This window comes from Xiphophorus hellerii, chromosome 8 (assembly GCF_003331165.1).
Source record: "Xiphophorus hellerii strain 12219 chromosome 8, Xiphophorus_hellerii-4.1, whole genome shotgun sequence".
NCBI classification, from domain to species: Eukaryota; Metazoa; Chordata; class Actinopteri; order Cyprinodontiformes; family Poeciliidae; genus Xiphophorus; species Xiphophorus hellerii.
Genome location: NC_045679.1, coordinates 827,972 through 839,862, shown reverse-complemented (window position 1 = coordinate 839,862; position 11,891 = coordinate 827,972). Strand labels below are relative to the sequence as shown.

The 11,891-nt window shown below is 42.6% G+C and overlaps 2 long non-coding RNA genes across 2 annotated transcripts; both read left to right on the top strand.

The window, feature by feature from the left end:
* The first annotated feature begins 5,475 nt into the window (after window positions 1-5,475).
* Window positions 5,476-9,402, top strand: LOC116724952 (uncharacterized). The gene is made up of 2 exons (XR_004340297.1): window positions 5,476-6,839; window positions 8,147-9,402. It is a non-coding gene; the product is annotated as an uncharacterized LOC116724952 (long non-coding RNA).
* An 884-nt stretch (window positions 9,403-10,286) lies between these two features.
* LOC116724951 (uncharacterized) lies at window positions 10,287-11,868 on the top strand. Its single transcript, XR_004340296.1, has 3 exons — window positions 10,287-10,559; window positions 10,674-10,784; window positions 11,396-11,868. It is a non-coding gene; the product is annotated as an uncharacterized LOC116724951 (long non-coding RNA).
* The last annotated feature ends 23 nt before the right edge of the window (window positions 11,869-11,891 follow it).

The window sequence follows — 11,891 nt, the reverse complement described above, 5'->3', positions numbered from 1 at the left end:
CTGGTTCTGGAGGAACCGGTTCCTGTCTGAAGTTGGATCTGGATCAGAGGACATGAACAGTTTCCTGAAGTCGTCTCTGTTTAGAGTACGGTGGCCTGCAGGGGCTAAAACCTGAATGATGCTAACTCCAAAACACACAAAATAATTCAAACTTAAACAAAACAAAACGCTGCAACTGCAGGAAATAAAACCAAAACACAAAACAACACGTTAGCCTCCAGGCCACCAGGGGGAGTCGATCACCACATCATCTGTCTGCAGACTGTCTGGAAGGACGTCCATAAAAAAGTTAGAGGAAAAACTGTGAACTGTGTAACTTAATGTTTTTAGGAAGCAGCAGCAGATTTATGTATTTAAGTTTTAATTTAAATACGGAATTTAAATCTAATTTTTATGTTTGTACATTTGAACAATTCTTAAATATTGTACTTATTAGAGTCATTATGGATAGAAAGAAAAGGAGAAAATTTCCCCCCAAATCCTGGAGGTTTTGTAAAACATGTCAGAACTCCAAAAGTCAAAAACTTTCCACTTTCAGACCCAGAAATCACCAAGTTTTTATAGAAAAGTTGTTTTTGTCTTTTTAGTCTTTTGGCAGAAACTTCATTTTTTAAAATGTTGCGGTTGCTGCAGGTTGCTGGAACCGGAGCAACGTGCGGACCGACCAGCCGACCTTCAGCCGCTGAGCCGGACCGGCTCCTCTTCCTCCTCCTCCTCTTCCTCCTCCAGAGCGTCGCGGCGACCCGCCGGGCCGGGCGGCACCGGGCCCACCGGGCCCGCCAGGAGAACGGGCTTTCATTAGCACTCTTTAATTAGGAACAGATGCAATTTGCAGCTCTCAACTCTCACAGTGAGTCACAGAGAAACGTGCAGATCAACGCGCAGCGAGTCCAACAGAACCATCAGAACCACAGAGGCGGTTCAGAACCAAACATCAGAATTTACACAACAATATGGAAAATAATAAGATATTTTCATCATGTTCATTTATCTATTAAAATCAGTTTAAAGTTTGATATTTTATTAGCAAGATAAATATTTAGTGGTCAAGCTAACTACTTAGCTCTTAACTAATATTTAGTTCTGACATTTTGTTTTTCTCTAAGCTTGTTAAATATTAATTGAATAAATATGTAATTTCCAAATTAAAGATTTAGCTAGCTCAGTGCTAAATATTAAGCTAGCTCAGAGTTAGCTTAACATTGGCTCAGAGCTAAATATTTCAAGCTATCAAAATGCGTTAGCTCTGAGTTAGTTAAACGTTTAGTTTCTAAACACAATATTTCTCCTGCTAGTCAGATATGGATTTCTGTTTTCTCTGCATCCACTTCAGTCCTGGATAATCAGCAACATTCAGCCAACAGTGAAAACCGTTTAAACCTTTAGGCTTCAATAAACAACTTTTCATTTCTCCTGTTCGACAGATTATTGATCAGAGCAACACAGTTTCTTTTAAATGAAAGTTTGCTGGAAGGAGGATGAACTTCTACTGGATTTAATGGTCTAACCAGCAGTTAGCACTGCTAATTAGCTAGCTGAGCTAACCCTAAAGCACTAATCAGAAACAATAGCTAAACTACTGCTAATAGCTAAAATAACATGGTGTTTAGCCAATGCTAACACTAAGGAGCTAAATTCATAGCATGTTGAACTTTATTCAACTGACAGTTTAAATCCAAACCAAATAAATTAGCAGTTTAGATTTTATAAGGAAAAATGTTTTAAAGTTAGCAAAAGCTCTAAAGCTGCTAGGCTAGGAATTAGCTCAGCTGTTAGCGCATTAACATGAAAATACACAAAGTTTTTCCAGCTTTTGTGAGTCTTTTCGAAAGTCAAGAAGTTGCTTCTTGACTTTTCATTGGAGGCTAAGCTAAGTTAGGCTAAGCTAAGTTTCTCTGTCCTTTCTCAGCTCAGCCGGACCGACAACCTGCAACCCAACACCTCTGTCCTTTCTCTGCCCTCCCTGAAAACCTCCCGATAGTCCAGATACAATATCCCTAATATCTTTAATTGCCTCATTAAAGTGACACACCAGCCAGGGCCGGGCTGCGGCGCGCCGCCTAATTAGACATCCAAACACGCAGCCCGGGGCGATTTACGGCGGCGCTTTGGGGAATGTTTTAATGAGGACACGGAGCTGAGAATAACACGCAGCCATTTGTTGACGCAGATGCTGCACCTGGCGGCCAGCGGAGAGCTGCAGAGTCCAGGCCGCTTCAGAAACCAGCTTCAGACGGATCTCTGGAATAATCTGCTGAATGAGTCTGAGGGATCAAATCTGCAGCGGATTAAAGATCCAGAAACTCCTGAGGAGGAAGAGACGTTTTATGAACTGAAACCAGATATTTCTCTATGAAATCTGATATTAAATCAGTCAAATGTTCCAGTTTCATCTCAGACTGGATTATTTCTGTCAGAATAACGAAACTTTAACAATCTTTTCATTTTTATTAACCATTCAATAATTATTACATGCAGTTAGCATAAATGCTAACTCATCCCACGACTTCTGTGGTGGTAAATGTTATTATCATATTTAATATTTCATATGAATCAAATCAGATTTTTTTTGCATTTTTTCTCCTTCTAACTCTCTGAGGCCCCACAGCGCCCCCTGGTGGCCCCCAAACCTCTGACCCTGGAGGGCCATTAGTGCCCAAACTTTAACTTCCTGCTGATTTCTCCAGATGTTGCTTCAACGTTTCCACAGAATCTTTCTTCAAGATGAAAAGCAGATCGCTCAGCATGGTGCTGCCACTACCGTACTTCACAGTTAAGATGTTGTTTCCTTTTCCTCCATATGAACCAATGATCCAACCATTCAGTCGCATCAGACCAGAGTCTGCTTTTCCAAACTCTAACCTTGATTTGTTGTATTTGGAATCATGGCTTCGTCCTCTCAGAGCAGCACTTCAGGGTGAACGATTCATTTCAGGCTGAACGATTCATTTCAGGGTGAACGATTCATTTCAGGGTGAACGATTCATTTCAGGCTGAACAATTAATTTCAGGGTGAACGATTCATTTCAGGCCAAACTATTCACTTAATTTTGAACTATTCATTTCAGGCTGAACGATTCATTTCAGGCCGAATGATTCACTTAAGGTTCAACGATTAATTTCAGGCTGAAGGATTAATTTCAGGCTGAACAATTCATTTCAGGGTGAATGATTCATTTCAGACCTGAATGATTCATTTCAGGGTGAATGACTCATTTCAGACCGAACGATTCATTTCAGCCTGAACAATTCATTTGAGGCCGAACGATTCATTTCAGGGTGAACAATTCATTTCAGCCCGAACTATTCATTTCAGGCAGAACGATTCATTTCAGGCCAAACGATTCATTTCAGGCTGAATGATTCATTTCAGGCAGAACGATTCATTTCAGGATGAACGATTCATTTCAGCCCGAACGATTCATTTGAGGCAGAACGATTCATTTCAGGCTGAATGATTCAGTTCAGGCCGAACGATTCATTTCAGGCTGAACGATTCATTTCAGGCAGAACAATTCATTCAGGCCGAACGATTCACTTCAGGGTGAACGATTCATTACAAGCCGAACAATTCATTTTACACTGACTGATTCATTTCAGCAGATTCTTCATTATTCATTCACACGTTTCAAACCTCATCTCTGACTGAGGCTTCTGGTCGCTCTGTGATGTCACAAAGAAGCAGGAAGTGTGTAGTTTTCTTACAGCAGATCCTCACAACTCGGTTTGTCGTGTTGGAAACGTTTAACGTAAAAAATATTATTTATGAAAGAAATTCTCAAAGCGTTTCCTGGAGAATCTATGTGATCGAGGTTCCTTTAAATGGAAGCCCCTCCTTCTGCCGTCGCCTGACCAATCAGGATGCAGGGAACGATCTGAACCGTTTCTGCAGCAGGAAGTAACTAGTTACTTTTACTTGAGTAAAAAAAATACTTTTAGGAGTATTTTAACTAAGCTGTACTTTTTATGTTGACTTGAGTAAAATCTCTGGATTTGTTTACGTTTCATAAGTTTTACACTAAAATAATTGATTTGGAAAAATTTTATAATGTTACTTTTATGAATTGTTTTTATTTTGGTCTTCAGAACATCAGATCATTTTGTATTTAGGTCCATCTGATGATGTCATTTTTATATTAAATGATGTTTTGATCATTTTGTTCTCCAGTCGCCTTTTTACCAAATCATTTTTGGTTCTCTGTTCTCCTCTGCATGTGAACTAAACTTGTTCAAATCAGCAAGAAGATTTATTTCATTTTATAGTTTATGGTTCCGCCCCCTCTCTAATGCCGCCCTGGGTAAAACAAATACATCTGTGGTTTTCCATAACCATGGTTCATGTCCGACTCTGCTGATCACTGGTGATTTGAACGGGACTAAAGAAGTGAAGTTTAGCCACACGGCGACCAGAACCGGGCCCCCAGGGGCCCCGGCGGTCCAGAGAGGAGAGGAGAGGAGAGGAGAGGAGAGGAGAGGAGAGGAGAGGAGAGGAGAGGAGAGGAGAGGAGAGGAGAGGAGAGGAGAGGAGAGGAGAGGAGAGGAGAGGAGAGGAGAGGAGAGGAGAGGAGAGGAGAGGAGAGGAGAGGAGAGGAGAGGAGAGGAGAGGAGAGTTTCTGGGCCGTCCGTCCAGAACCATCGTCTGATTGGACCCAACCCGCCCAACCAAACAGGAGATAATCAGGCAGCTCTCACTATTTCCACTCCTCCGTCTTTATCTCAGCTCACACACACACACACACACGCACACACACACACACACACACACACACACACACACACACACACAGGTCAGGAGGCTTCGGAGGCGTTCGGCCACAAAGAGTTCATTCACTGGAGGAAAAACAGGAAGCAGCCGAGCATCGCGCTTCCTGGAGCAGCTTTTCATCCCACAGCGTGAAAATATTCCCTCCAGATTCACTAAACCCCGATTCTCTGACACTGGGCCCTGAGGGCCGCCGGGGTACGGACAGGACGGACGGAGGGACAGAGGAGGAAACTCTGCCAAGAAAACTGGCATCTGATGATTCATCTCAGAAATGTTCAGGAAAAAAACTAAAAATTTCTGAGCTTAAAAAATAAAAGATTTGAAAAAAAAAGAAAAAACTTCACAAATGTTAAATTAATCTCAAGAAAGTTGGAAATTGCTGAGTTTTGGACTTTTTAAAGTTTACATTAAAAGTTTTATTCAGGAAAAGTTCTGAATTTCCAACTTAAAAAAATCTGAGAATAATCTCAGATTTACTGTTTTTCTCACAAATTTTTACATTTTTAATTTTTTCTAGGAAGTTTCAGAGTTTATTTTTGCCTCTTTTTTTTCAAACTCAGAAATTATTTCTGAAAATGTTTAAAATTAATCTCAAAATCTTTTAGGCTTTTTGTGCCAAATTTCCACTTTTCAAGCTCAGAAATTTCTACATTTTTAAAACAACATTTCTGAAATGAATCTCAGCAGTTCTGATTTTCCTGGTCTGGGTTGGAGGCGGATCCTGCAGATAAACCCGGTTCTGTCTCCGCTGTGACCTTGAGCGTCCGTCGTTAAGCGGAACCTGCGGAGCCGCGTTTCGTGTTACGGCGGGATAAAGCCGCCATCTGTTGGGTAAATAAGGCTCCGCTGGCTGTGAGGTAATGCACTTTCATTGATGTAATGTGAGATTCATCTGGAGGAAACTGCTTGTGAGCGTCAAACGGCAGCGACGCGTTATGAGGAAGCAGCTGGCCGAGCAGATGAGGTTCTGCTGAGCTGCAGCGGTTCGGAAACGTCCCGGGTCGTTTTCAGGTTCGGAGTGATTACAGCTGGAAACTCTGAGCTCCTCCGCCTCAGCAGCGCCTCCTGCAGGCGGAAATAACGTCATTACGGCCCCGACATGCTGACATCATCACAGGGTTACAGAAACCCAGTCAGATGATTTTTAGGAAAGTTTCTGTTTGGTTCCTGAGTTAAAGACTGAAAGAACCGGAACTCTGCAGAAAGAACCGAACAGAACCGAGTCTGTTATGAGTCATCAAAATATGATGAGTCATTCTGCGGACTTTTATTTTTATTTCAGTTTGTGAATCCTGACAAAATGAATCAGGAGAGAAGAACGGGATATGGCAAGACATTTAGAGCAATAATGCACACCTAGAAATTAACTGTATACGGAAAGACATTTGTAACTATAATCATGTACAATAAAGCAAAACATTTCTAACAAAAAACTGAAAACATGAACTGAGTATGGCAAGACCTTTCTCACATTATACACCTGTAAAAGAACTGAGTATGGCAAGACCTTTCTCACAATAATTAGGAACTCAGAAGTTCATGTGTCCCATGTTGACCTTTGGTCCAAACTGGATCTTCAACAGAACCATGATCCTGAACACAGCAGCAGAGCTAAGACACAATGACTGAAAAAGACAAGAATCAAAGTGCTGCATTGGCCTAGTCAAAGTCCAGATCTCATCCTGAATATAATCAACAGCATTTTCACTAAAGTATTTTAAATGAAAATGATTTTTGACTCTTCCTGGTTGGAAACGATTGTTTAAATGATCAAAGTTTGGATCTAAATGTTTCCATGACGTCACAGAAGAAGTTTTTCCTCCCAGACCGGCCAATCAGGACGGAGCTTCGTTAAATCACCTGATGATGTCATCAGGATCATTCGCTCCTTCTGTCCTCTGACTGCCGTCAGAAACACAAACTTCTCTCATGTTTCCTGTGAAAGCAGGAAAATGTCAGAGCAGATGTTTATCAGAGTCGAGCCGGGCCACAGCAGAACCGGATCAGAACCGACCCGGAGGAGCCGCTCAGCGTTCAGCATTCAGCTGTTTCCCCACCAGGGAGCAAACCAGAGGTCAGCAAAACAAACGCTCCTCTTTGCCTGTAAAGGTCAACGTCTTATCTTCACCTTTACGTCCATCATCTCCGTCCCGGGGGTCAAAGTTCATCAGACAAGGAGGAGAAAATGTGAACAACATGTGAATATGGTGACAGGATGAAATCAGGTCTGAATGTGGCTGTTAGCTTAGCATGGAGCTAGGCTAACGGATCAGACCAGCTTCAACCTGTTTGGATCAATAAAGACAAAAACTAAAACCAGCGGGCGGCCATCTTGGATTTTATCAGCAGTTCAGACAGTCGGATAAATTAAATCAGTTATTTATAGAGGCAGTGAATGGAAGTGGCTAAAAGTCTTAATATGGAAATATTATTTCATTAAATTTAGGTAGTAAAATAACATTTTATTCTCTTTTTTATGTAATTCAACTTTAATCAAAACTCCATTTATTTAGGTAAATATTGAATAATAATTAAACTGGAGAATGTTTGGAAACACTGAAAGAATAAAATGAAATAATAGTTACAAAGGGAAGTTATTTTAACATTTTGTTCCAGTTGCCACTAATGTTTAGCTTAGCGCTTTGATAACTTTAAAAACATGTTTCACACGTAGCTCACCCTAAATCAATTTTACTGGATAAATTCTAAAACCAGGGTGTTCATTTAAAAAATACATGAATAATTCAGGTATATGAATCATTTCAAAACCTCATGGTGGGCAACATGGCGTAACGTAGCCCTTTAGCATTAGCTTTATCTAAATACTATGTGGGTATAATGTTTTAATGTTAGCTTCCTTTATATTATGCCCTGGCGTAGCGTTTTAGCATTAGCTTCATCTAAATACTACACTGATGCAACACTTTAGCATTAGCTTTTGCTAATTACTATGTAAGTATAGTGTTTAATGTTAGCTTTCTTTAAATTCTGTTACTATAGCACTTTAGCATTAGCGTCCCCTAAATACCGTGTTGGTATAGCGCTTGGAACTAATTAGCATGGTTGGTGCTTTATGGTAAGCAGTGCTAACTATTCATTTAGCAGTGCTAACCTTTTGGTTAGCGGTGCTAACCACAGCCCAACGACATTATTCTTGTGATCTTATTCAATGTCTTTGAGCTGAAATGTAAATATAATATAAATATAAATATAAAGTCTAATAATTACTAAAGTCTCGTCTGCAGATCAGATCCACGATGCGTCGTCATAGAAACGCAGTTATCAGTTAAAAAGTGACTGATAACTGATGGATCAATATTTTACTGCTTCCTCAGACTTTAACAGACTCCATTAATGCTCCTGTGTGTTTGTGTTGAGCAGAGTGTGTCGGGTCACGCCGGGCTCTCCGTGAGCCCCCGGTCCTCCTCCAGCCTGCAGCAGGAAACGGGTCATTAAGCTGCGCAGGAAGTCGCCGCTCTGCGCTAAACCGGATTCCTGGGAGCGATCCGACACGCGGCGCCATGACGGCTCCGCAGTGATGGATGCGTCTCCTCTAAACGTTTCATCAGAGCAGCGGGAGGCTGAGCGCCGCCGCATGCTAACACCAGCCATCATCATCATCATCATCATCATCATCATCTCTGGGTTTACGTTCAACTCGCCTCATATTCTGACATGAGTTCATCCTCAGAGTCTGGAGCCGATAATCTGCTCAGATTATTGAGTTTATCGGTAAATTACAGGAGAAGATGTGAGAAATGAATCGTGATGATGGATGGATGGATGGATGGATGGATGGATGGATGGATGGATGGATGGATGGATGGATGGATGGATGGATGCAGCGCTAATATGAGAACAACAGAGATAATTATGGGATGTTGTGGCTCATTACAGCTGGTCCAGTTCAAACAGGAAGCAGCACCAACATTGATGTTATCACATCAGAAATAATCTAATTGATCAGAAATAATCTAATTGATCAGAAATAATCTAATTGATCAGAAATAATCTAAATGATCAGAAATAATCTAATTGATCAGAAATAATCGGTTTCTGTTGTCATTGCTGTGAGTTTTTAAGAAAATTGATCGTTTTATGACAATAATCTTCCTCTAACTGAAACGATCCAATCAGTTGATCTCCTGGAACCACAAAGCTGCTGTAAAAACAGGAGGTCTCACTTTGACTTGAATTGTGTTTGTGATCCATTTATAGTTAAAACATGTTTATTCTTCATTCAGTGGAGCAACTAGAGGTGGGAAGTACGGTGGCTCAGAGGGCCAAATGTTCAGCAAACTCATGAATAATGCAAACTTCAAGACAAACTAACACAAACACCAAAAACCTCAGAACTCGCTCCACCGAACAGCCGTCCTCCAGACCACTAGGGGGAGCTTTTGTGAGTTTTGCCGTTTGCATCCTTCATGTTTTTGCAGCGTTTTTATCCGTTTCCTGCATGTTAGCATCGTTAGCCACCATAAGGCAGAGCAGCCGCAACCTTCAGTCCTCAGAGAAGCGCAGAAATGATTCATCCTGAGATTCCTGCAGTAGACGGTAATGTAGCCGGAACCGGACCTTCAGTTTGGACCTTCAGTCTGTTTCGATCTTCATGAATAAAGTTTACTGTCTCTTCAGAGTCTGGTTTTCTGGATGTTCTGGTGAAACTGGTCCTGTGGTTCTGTTGGAGCGGTTGGGCCGAGCCGCCGGCTGCTGCTGCGCTCCTAATGTCCTAATGGACCCTGACTGCGCTGGTTCATCCTGCTCCTACTGGGCGGCTAATGCAGTTACACTGTCAGATCAGCAGGGGGCTCCCTCCCCCTCTCTCTGAGTGTGTGTGTGTGTGTGTGTGTGTGTGTGTGTGTGTGTGTGTGTGGGGCGGGACTCTCCTGCTGCAGGTTTACGGTTAATCAATCATGGAGGCGCCTTAATGACACCCTGCTGCTTCCCTAATGTCTGCTGGCAGCGGCCGCCTGCAGCTGGCTCCCGCCTCACGCAGGCACGCAGATGGCCGCCTCGCTGACTGACGGGACCCGCTCTTTCTCTCTCACACACACACACACACACACACACACACACACAAACACACACACACACACACACACTCACAGCGCCGCTGGCTGGAGATGACGAGGAAGAGGAGGAGGACTCTTCGGCCTCGCCTGGCTGCCTCTGCCCCGCAGCTTTCCAAATGAAGAAGAAGAAAATCCAGAAAGTTTGTCTGCAAACACCTGGAGAAGCAGCAGAAACACAACAAGCTGCAGAGCAACACGACGTCCAGCTCAGCTCACGCTAATGTCTCCATCCACAGAAATCTGAAAAGTGTGGCATGCATTTGTATTCTACGGTGGCTGACAGACGCAAACAGAAAATATCCAAATGAATGATGCAAACTCCAGAACAGAAACAATGCAGCAGAAAAGATGCTGCAAAAATAAAAACCTTCAATTAACAAACTAATGGGAATAAAATGTTTTCTTGTTGGATCCAGATTGCAGAAGTTTTACTTTGTTTACCTGAAACCACAGAAGAAGAGTTTCCTTCTCTGGGTTTGAATTAGAGCCTTAATTCAGATTCTTCCTTGAAATGAAACGTCTGTTCAGATCTGCTTTGAGTCATAATTCTGGACTGGATTCAAACTTCTCTGTGTTTCTTCTCCAGGTCTGTGTGATGTCATACTGACCTGCTTTTAATCACCTCCAACTCTGAACTGCAGTGAGTTCAGTCCGTTTGGTTCTACATTCCTCCTGTTCGGACCGCCAACCCGTCCCGGTGGCAGCGTCATCAGCCGCAGGTCCATTAGCATGCAGGTGGCTGCGGCTCACAGGCCCATCTGTCCGTTGGATTGCTTTCTAATTTCTGCTGCTTGTTGTTGTCATCCTGTCGCCGCACGCTGCCTCCTCTTCAGCCGGACTGACAGCCGAGCCGTTCTGGAACTAAAACAGCAATCCATCATCCAGGGACGCCGCGGCGCGGGGAGGGAGGAGAGCCTGAGGTGTTACCACGACTACCAGCTCAGGTAGGAGACATCCATCTGAGGCCGGAGGGCAGGAATCCTGCTGTCAGGAAAAAGTTCCCAGAAGGAAAACTTCCTCTGAGACGTCCAGCTGTTGGGTTCAGGTTCAGATCAAAGTGGTGGTCAGCGGTTGTCATAGCGATTACTTTTATTAAACAACTCAGTCAGCAGGAGAAAAGACTTTCAGCAGGAATTAAAATATTTAGACAAACATGTTTCTATTCAGCTGAACTCTTCTACTGGTGCAGCAGGCTAACAGTTAGCTCAGTAAACAGCTAACTGCTGTTAGCCGCCACTGCTGGTCTTCATGGCGAACAGCGACAGCATATGGAGAGTTGGGCCACAAACCAATAATAATATTGGTATTAGAGCAGCTAATCGATATTAATATTAGTATAATGCCGCTAATTATTTACCGACATATTTCCCTTCCCACATGGTGAAGTACATTTTCCTAATGGATAATAATTTGGTTGCATCTCACTAGTTTTACTCACCGGTGAGGTTTATGACCGTTAATCTTCTTACCTTGTAAACAATGTTGGCTGTGAATCTGTGAACAGAGCAGCCGGCCGGTCCCTGTGCTTCTCATCGTCTCCATCTTCTTTCCTCAGCGAAATGTTTCCCTGACCCACAGCACTGCGAGCATTTTCACACTGGAATCACTGAATTAAAGCCATATTGGACGAAAGCTGTTTCTTGATAAGCTGTGCAGGAGTTCACAGGTTGCTTTGACTTCCGGTGTGGCGACGGACTGGGCCGCTGAGCATCGGGACGTCAAGAACTAAAATGATTAAATGATGCTGCCATTGAACTGGTGGATAGTTTGCAGTATTTGGGAGTTGTTCTTCATATTTCAACATTTGAGTCACATTTTACCATTTCAATAACAAAATAAAAACAATTGTAGAGTTGTGAGGAGGCAGCATTATTAAAGTTTATTTAATCTGTGTACCTGCCTACAAACTGTATTTTAATATTAAACCACTGAAATAAATGAACGTTCATTTCTGCTGGTTTCCTAAAGTTGTCTGCTGCCATCTAGAGGCCAGGCGGCGCCACTGCAGCATCATAGACCCGGTTTCAGGTCCAGAATATTCCTCTTTGGTT